The sequence below is a fragment of the Pituophis catenifer genome, unplaced genomic scaffold (genome assembly GCF_029215685.1).
Source record: "Pituophis catenifer annectens isolate HBS135680 unplaced genomic scaffold, rPitCat1.0.hap2 SCAF_18, whole genome shotgun sequence".
NCBI lineage: Eukaryota > Metazoa > Chordata > Lepidosauria > Squamata > Colubridae > Pituophis > Pituophis catenifer.
In genome coordinates this window covers 8,177,720-8,186,079 of record NW_027256898.1, presented here as the reverse complement: position 1 = coordinate 8,186,079, position 8,360 = coordinate 8,177,720, and positions in this window count along the sequence as shown.

The following is an 8,360-nucleotide window of genomic DNA, read 5'->3' as shown; positions in this document are numbered from 1 at the left end:
TTGGGTTACTGATTTTAATTTGGTATTGTATTGTGATTTGTATTGAAGTTGTCATTGTGTAAGCCGCCTTGAGTCCCTAGGGAGAAAGGCGGCATATAAATCGCAATAAATAAATAAATAAATAAATAAATTAAATTTCCAAAGATTAAAATACACAGTACAAAAAGAAACATAATACACAAAAAAATAAAGCAAGAAAAAAACACACACAACCCCCCCCCCCAAAAAAAATATAAACAACCAAAAACAAGCATATCAAAATTTCAATACTAATAACAACTTTTCTGCATCGGTATCTCTAATCTATTTAGCCTCTTTACACAAATTCTACTTCTAAATATCTCTATCTTATATTTACATCTTTATTTAAATTATCTTGATTTCTATTTTATAATTCAATCTCATAACAAAAACATCCCTTAAATTTTATGTTTTACTCTCCAGCCAGGAATACCATTTATTCTATATTAAATAGTACTTGGTGTCCTCCCTCTCCTTCATTTCCATAGATAATCTGTCCATCTCTGCACATTCGTATATTTCTTTTATTATGATTTGATCTGGAGAGGTGTCTGGTTGTTTCCAATTTTGTGCTATCACAATTCTACTTGCTGTTAGTATGTGTAATCTGATATATTGTATACTTTTCTGCATTTTCCCTTCCAGAATACTCAGGAGAAACAGTTCCGGCTTTCTTACTATATTCTGTCCTGTTATTTCATCCAGCCATTTTTTAATCTTGCCCCAAAATTTCCTAATCTTAGGACAGGTCCACCACATGTGGTAGAATGTCCCTTGTTTGTGTTCACACCTCCAACAATTCGGAGACCTATTCAAGAACATTTTTAAAAAAAAACAAAATCTATTGCAGCGGAAACCAGAGTGCTCTACCAGGAAGCTAAAAATACTTCTGCTCCCACTCCATCCTCTTACAATAAAACCCATTTTCACCCGTGAATCTTTCTGCCACGATAAATTGGTTAGTCTTTAAGGGAAGGCTTAACGGCAGAGGAAAGAAATTATTAAGATTTGAAAAAGGGGGTCTCTTACTCTATAAAATCAGCTTTAAACAAAATGCGGGAAGACAAAGCTGATAGGTCGATAAATTGATAATCCACAGGGAGCTGCAAAGCTGCAAGACTTCACCCCTCGTGACTTCTGCAGTGCAGTGTCCCACGTAATGTGGCGTGGTGGGTGAAGGAAAGCGTGGACGAGGAAATACTTTGAACCTGCACTGATGAACCTTGTCTTGGCCTCTTCTGCTGCTTGCTTATCTTCAGTGGTCCAGAAGAAACTCCCATCGAAGTTGGCCTGGCTACAGCTGACAGTTCTGGAGGCACCGACAATCTTAAATCATGGGGGGCGATTGGTCAGTGCAGAAAAACATTGGTAGTCCTCAAACTTACAACTTTTAATTCAGTGACCGTTGAAAGCTACAAGGGCACTGGAAAAGGTGACGTATGACTCTTTTTCACACAAATATATATATATATATATAGTATTTTTCTATCGAGACACCTGGTCTACCCCAGCATGTGGGAGGGAGCAAACTAGGGGTGAAATCTAAAATTTGTTACTACCGGTTCTGTGGGCGTGGCTTGGTGATGGTGGGGGTAATGTGACTGGGTGGGCGTGGTCAACTTTTTTTTTAAAAAAAGCATTTTTTCTACAACCTTAAGAGGCCTTTTAGAAGCCTCTGATGATCAGGCAACTCAGCTGGGATCGCCAGAGGCTTTTAAAGGCATTTTTTTTCCTACAACCTCTTTGGCCAAAGGGGTTGCAGAAAAAAAATGCTTTGAAAAGCCTCTGATGATCCCAGCTGAGCCGCGTGATCATCAGAGGCTTTTTTTTTTAACTTTTAAAAGCATTTTTTCGGCCGAAGAAGTTGTAGAAAAAATGCTTTTAAAAGTTAAAAAAAACCAGCCTCTGATGATCGCGCAGCTCAGCTGGGCATGGGGAGGGGGACGCAGGGATTTTTGCTACCGGTTCTCTGAACCACCCGCCGCCATCGCTACCGGATCGTGTGATCCGGTCTGAACTGGGAGCATTTCACTCCTGGAGCAAACTGGATCCCTTTCACCATTGAGCTCCAATCCAGGAGCCCTCAAGCAGTTGCATTCACGACAAACTATTTTCAGCATGCATATATATATGTGTGTGTGTGTGTGTGTGTGTGTGTGTTTTCTGAGGTTTTCGCGGGTGTTTGTATGTAGGTCTTTGGTTATTCGGGTTTTCTCCCGCGTAAAATTGGAGGTTTCTTGGTGAAGAAACCTCCAATTTTACGCGGGAGAAAACCTGAATAACCAAAGACATATATATATATATTCAGTGTTTCACCAGCTAATCGTGGGCAACGAAGGGACCGTTTACCTGCCTGGTTGGTGTGAGTATTTATTGGGTTAGCCCAAATTGCTCGGATGGGACAGGTGAGGAGGGAGGTGCTGTATCCCTGTGCAAGAAGGGTGAGACAGAGAGGATTATGGGCTGTGAAGTGGGGACAGAAGGAGTTGGTTGTAAGTACACTCTTCTTTGAACCCCTTGAAATCTGGTTTACTATTTGCAACGAACACTACTTTTAGGAGGATATTTTCTTTATTAAGTGTAGATGCTGCCCGTCTCACCCGTTGCTGCTGCGTTTAGTGACCAGATGATGAGAAGTGAATTGGAAGGACCCAAAACTCCAAGTTTGTTTTGGAAGGAAGGCTCATGTCTGGTCTTGTTTTCATGGAATCCCGGGGGCTGGAAAGGGCCTTGGAAGATTTCTAATCCAGCCCCCTGCTCAAAGCAGGAGACCTTACATACCATCCCAGCAGTCTTTTCTTGAGGACTTCGAGCGATGGAGCACCCGTAACTCACAGAGATAATAATTATAATTCTTACAGATGTCCCTGTGTGACAACCCTGTGACCAGGACGCAACCAGAGACAGCCTTGTTCTCTGCTAACCTCCCCAATCTTCTTTCCTAATGAGAGATGCCCCGGTATCTCTTGTGGCAGGGAGTTCCACAGTTTAACTAAAGCACGATCCAACTCCTCTCCGCTCGCTTGATTAAATTCCCTGGGTTAGCAGATTTGGGAAGCCTGCCTAATATATTTATGCAACTGTTTCTGGTCCTTCTCTCTGTATTCCAAAAAGGGTACAAAGATGCTTCAGGTTTACTTCTGGGGATGTTCAGTTTTTGTCCTGAGGAACTGACGGGATCCAGGGGAGGGGCTGAGCAGGGGAAGTGAACAGGCAGGGAAGAATGCCTGTTTGCAGAGAAATTTCTTGACTTCTCCTGGGCTGGAGTTGGCCCTTGGACACATAGGTGTTGAGATGACAGGTACCACCTAGTTCTGGGTGTTAAAAAACATCAGACTTTGTGCCCAGCAGCCATCCATGTGCCAGGGTTATTAGCACCTCTCTCTGTAAAAAAAATTATCCTTCCAATTTGTCACGTAGGGGAGGCGATGACGGGAGGGCGGGCTGTGGAAATCTCTTCCTCCGAAACTGGTTAGGTGGGTTCCTGTTTTTCTTGGGCTGCGGCGTGTCTCCCTCAAGAATGTCCATCAAGAGGTTGGGATTTGAGGTGACAGGGAGGGCGGGACAATCCGGACGGGGTTCTGGATCATCCCCAGCGCTGAAAGAAAGAGCACACCTTGGTTAATTTATTCATGACTCATTCGCAGACGTGGAAGCGGCTCTGTAAAGTTCCCAGTTGGGGACACCTGTCTGGAGGGTTAGTGCAGCCGGCAGCCAGCGGGCGAGGGATTCCGCTTCCCAGAACGATGCGCTGCTGCCTCTAGTGGTGGGAGAGAGGCCAAAGCGGGAAGGTACCTTGGCAAAATTAAATCTTCTTGATGGGTAATCCTCGACGTATGGCCAGAATTCAGCCCAAAATGAGGGGTCCTTGGTGCTCTCCGAGCTTGCTTGCAGGCGTTTCATTACCCTAACTAGGTAACAAAATCAGTGCTAGTACCAAAGAAGAAGGAAGGAAGGAAGGAAGGAAGGAAGGAAGGAAGGAAGGAAGGAAGGAAGGAAGGTAGGAAGGAAGGAAGGAAATAAATTTGTAGCTCAGGGTTGAAATGAGGGATCCTTGATGCTCTGTGAACTTGTTTTCTGGCAGATGTTTCATTACCCAACTAGCTAACATCATCAGTGCTAGTAAGTGCTGTTTGCTTTCAGCTAGTACTCCTTACTAGCACTGATGATGTTAGCTAGTTGGGTCATGAAACGCCTGCCAGAAAACAAGCAAGCTCAGAGAGCATCAAGGACCCCTCCTGTCAACCCTGAGCTACAAATCTTCTCCTTTATTCAGCCCTGAATTTCCGTTGCTAAGTGAGGCAATTGTTAAGTGAGCTTCGCCTCATTTTACGACCTTTCTTGCCTCAGTTGTTAAGCGAATCACTGCAGTCGATGAGTGAGTGGCACAGTTGTTAAGTGAATCTGGCTCCCCCCATTGATTTTGCTCGTCAGACGGTCGCAAAAAGGGGTCACGTGACCTTGGGGACACAGCAACGGTCGTAAGTATGAGTCAGTCACCAAGTGTCTGAATTTTGACCACATTATCAGGGGGAGGTTGCAAAGGTCGTAACTGTGAAAAATGGCCGTAGGTCGCATTTTTCAGTGCCGTCGTAACTTTGAATGGTCGCTAAACAAACTGTTGCAAGTCAAGGACTACCTCTATTTCTTTTGCTCGTTCTGAGGCTTAGGAGAAAGGAAGAGGGGAAAAAACTCCAGCTTAGGACCTACAAGCCTCTGTCAACATTTATGTCTTAGATGTAATCGCGTTTGTGAGCACTCTAACACCATCATTAAGGTTAACACCCAAAATTTCATCAGTTTTAATTGAATGTACAATTTTTAAAAAAAAAACAAAAAACCACAAATTGAACATTTCACGCAAGAGTTTGTGTGGCTTTTGAATGATCACATGCAGGTAATCCTCAATTTACGATTGTAATGGAGCCCTGAATTCCGTCATATGTCATGACGGTGGTAAGTCAAGTCACTCGGGAGACTGACTCAACTTTACAACATGTTTTGCAGTGGTCATTAACCATTGACTATGAGCCCCAAAGGAAGATAATTATGCTTAATACCGTGTTTCCCCCCCCAAAATAAGACCCCTGGGTCTTATATTAATTTTTGCTCCAAAAGACGCATTATGCCTTATTTTTCCGTTAGGTCTTATTTTGGGGGAAATACAATACTAAACACCTCCGTCTGCTGACGATCTTAACTGGGGCTTATTTTGGGGGGTAGGGCTTATATTACAAGCATCCTGAAAAATCATGCTAGGACTTATTTTCCGGTTGGGTCTTATTTTAGGAGAAATACAGTACTAAACGCCTCTGTCTGCTGATGATCTTAACTGGGGCTTATTTTTGGGGTAGGGCTTATATTACGAGCATCCTGAAAAATCATGCTAGGGCTTATTTTCCAGTTGGGTCTTATTTTCGGGGAAACAGGGTACGATCCAGCCAATACTAGCTCAGAAAAGATAAGATAACTTTATTGTCATTTTTTTTTACTACGAGCACATTGGCCCACATTAAAAATGAAATTCTGTTGCCTGGTCTCAAGAGAAAATGTATATCTACCCAAACACATACACAATGCACATATACACATGCTATATACATATGTAAATATATACCTTCACAATAGATAGATAGATAGATAGATAGATAGATAGATAGATAGATAGAGGCTAAAACATATGAAGAATGATTGCAGGCACTGGGTATGTCTAGTTTAATGAAAAGAAGGACTAGGGGAGACATGATAGCAGTCTTCCAATATCTCAGGGGCTGCCCCAAAGAAGAGGGAGTCAAACTATTCTCCAAAGCACCTGAAGGCAGGACAAGAAGCAACGGGTGGGAACTGATCAAGGAGAGAAGCAACTTAGAACTAAGGAGAAATTTCCTGACAGTGAGAACAATTAGTCAGTGGAACAACTTGCCTCCAGAAGTTGTGAATGTTCGCAACACTGGAAGTTTTTAAGATGTTGGATAACCATTTGTCTGAAGTGGTGTAGGGTTTCCTGCCTAAGCAGGGGGTTGGACTAGAAGACCTCCAAGGTCCCTTCCAACTCTGTTCTAGTGGTCCCCAACCTTTTTATCGCCGCGGCCCGCTGAGCGCGCGCAGGGGTGGGGGCACGGCCCAGGAGCTTTTGCGCACGGCCCATTGCGCACGGCCCAGGAGCCTTTGCGCTGCAACGTTCATGTCCCCCGGCCGCTGCGCGGCCCGGTGCCAGGTACTCCACGGCCCGGCACCGGTCCGCGGACCGGGGGTTGGGGACCACTGTTCTATTCTATTCATATTCTGTTCTGTTCTGTTCTATTCTGTTCTGTTCTGTTCTGTTCTGTTCTGTTCTGTTCTATTCTATTCTATTCTATTCTATTCTATTCTATTCTATTCTATTCTATTCTATTCTATTCTACTCCTGTTCTGTTCTGTTCTATTCTACTCCTGTTCTGTTCTGTTCTGTTCTGTTCTGTTCTTTCTGTTCTGTTCTCTTTTGTTCTGTTCTATTCAGATAGATAGATAGATAGATAGATAGATAGATAGATAGATAGATAGATAAATAGATGATAGATAGATGATAGATAGATAGATAGATACAGAGATACAGAGATACAGAGATACAGAGATATAGAGATTAATCACTGTCCATTTTGAAGACGTAGCGAAAAGAGGAAACTTGTGTGTTCACAAGGTTGATGCTACACGGAACAAAACTGTGACTGAATCAAGATGTTCTGCTTTGGATATAAATCCGTGCAGCGTGAATAATAAGGAAGAATAAAGAAAAGCTTCGGTTTTCGGATTTTGCTCTTAACACAGGAAGAAGGATCAAAAGTTTAGCAGAAGAGAAAGTCAAAGTAATTGGCTGAGGCTGTCCCTGAGGGTGCCCAATCTTTTCATTTATTGTAAGTCCCCCCCCCCCACCGAAAGCATTTAAACCCGGCCTAACTATTTTTAAAAGCCATCTGTTTCCAAAGAATGCGGAGGCTGCGAAATCTCTTATCCCTAGGATTTGTGACTCTCTCGATTCGGATTAATCGATTTTGCCATTTCATCAAAGGCTAATACCGTGATCAACGGTGGGTGGGTGGAAATTCTACGCATCTCAGCCTCTGGCTATAAAAGGAGAAAAAAATGTTGCTAGTCCTCAGGGGTAAGGAAGTTCGTAAACAGAGCTGAAATAAATAATCAAACAAGACAAATTTATTTTCAATTTGAAACTCATAAAAGGAAATTGTTTTAAAAGGAAATTGTTTAACCTAAGACCACTAGGGGGCAGCTTCTGCGAACAGAGCCTTAATTGTAGCGCCGTTAATTTTTATCACATTTAATTTAACACACGGACACAAACACACTGCCAATTAGAGCCATATTGAAAACTGAGATTTGGTTCCAAGCCTTTGCAAAACCGTGAAGTCTTTCCCAAGGAGAAAGAAATCCTGGCATCGTAAACCAGGATTCGTGGTTTGTTGGTTTCTACATTCTGCTGCACCCGAGGCCAGTTGAATTCCTCCTGGCTTAGCAGAACAGGTCAAGGCGGCTTCCTCCGTCAGGTGCCTTGGCTGTTTGTCACCCACAGAAGCTGGCATTTCAGATATGAGCCCAGCTCAGGATGATGGTCGCATCTTAAATCCCCTTAAGTATGGTTAGCCTGGTTGCCAGGATGAGCTTTTTTCGATTCCGAGCAGCTGCTGGCTGGGCGCAATTCGGCACATTGCCGGCTTGTTCCTTAGGGTTACATGCATTGTTTTTGTTTTAATTTTTAAGAGTTCACTTCGATGGTCTTAAATTGGAAGAATAAATAAATGAACGGTGACAAGGGAGTGGGGAAGTGTCAACATTGGGCAGAGGTCCCGGAATCGCCGTGGAGTTTTTACTATTTCTTGTTCTCGGCCTTTCGCCCCATCTGACCGCCCCCCACCCCCCCTTTTCAACACCCCACCGTGGCATGTATGTCTTAATTAAGGTATGGAGTTATCTACATGTTGGACCCTATTTTTAATCTTGGGGAGGCGCCAGAAGGATTGTGTGATGGGGAGAAGGTGTTGGGTTAATGACTGATCTCCTTCCTCCCCTGTGATCTATTAGCGGTCTTTAACCCTTCTGCCCCAAACCCCATTTAATTAAAGCCCCCAATGCTTTTTTCAAAAACGCGTGTTGGTTAAATAAGGTGGATAAGATGAATCCCAGAGAAGATTGCAAAGAAAAAGCTGGTTGCCAGGAGTCTTTGCAGGTAGAGTGCTTCTGGAGGTGGAGGATCTGTTCCTTCCCCATCCTCCCCAGTTGGGGAGGGGGAAAGAGAGAGACAAAGGGAATTAGGCAGTGGTGGGATTCAAGTAATTTAACAAACC